We start from the raw sequence: 959 nt of genomic DNA, 5'->3' as shown, positions 1-959 counted from the left end.
GCAAGGTGCTAATCACATTAACGGTAATAGGTATGATAGTTGGCAGGTGGCCTGCTCTTCCAGAGAGGAGGCGAGAGCTGAGAACTAAAGGAGGCTTCGAGGGTGTACTGAGGAACAAAGATGTAACCGTTCAACCAAGTATATTGAAATACTCTCTGTCGAAGTCTGCCTTTTCTATCGTAGAAACAGGCGGTCTTTAAATACACAAATCTGTTCATGTCTAGCATGAACGAAACTAATCAAAGGTATCAATCGATACACTTTGGTAAAACTCCTTAAGTATCAAAGCGATACTTAAAACAAAACATAAAACAAAACCAAGTATCAAACGATACTTAAAACATACTAAGTATCAAAGCGATACTTAAAACAAAACATAAAACAAAACCAAGTATCAAATGATACTTAAAACATACTAAGTATCAAAGCGATACTTAAAACAAAACATAAAACAAAACCAATAACCGAGTATCCGTACTGGTTACAGTAAAGACTGAGAAGACTAGGGAGTGGGAAGCTGGTAAGAGTCTGAAATGGAAGAATTTGCTGTAAGGTACACTTGCTACTAGTGCTGGTAGTCCAGCGGGAAAATGTGGAAGCAAGTGTAAGAACAGTAGGAGTAAACTCATGATGGATGGGTATTTTAGAAAGCTGATCCAGATTGACAAATCTAATATTCTAAAGGTAGGTTTTATTGTATATCACAATAGTTATGTACTGAGGCATATACTCCAACGGCTGATGCTAGAGATTATAACCGGTATGTGTAATGTGTTCACAAGAAGCTAATCATGCTTTTGGTAATAGGTATAATAGTTGGCAGGTAGCCTGCTCTGAGAAAAACAAGGTGAGAGCTGAGAACTAAAGAAGGCTTCGAGGGTGTACTGAGAAAATAAAGAGGTAACTATTCAATCAAGTATATTGAAATACTATTTGTCGAAGTCTTGTCGTTTGGCCCG

Source organism: Tuber melanosporum (assembly GCF_000151645.1).
Source record: "Tuber melanosporum whole genome shotgun sequence assembly, scaffold_5, strain Mel28".
NCBI classification, from domain to species: Eukaryota; Fungi; Ascomycota; class Pezizomycetes; order Pezizales; family Tuberaceae; genus Tuber; species Tuber melanosporum.
Note: the sequence above shows the minus strand (reverse complement) of the source record.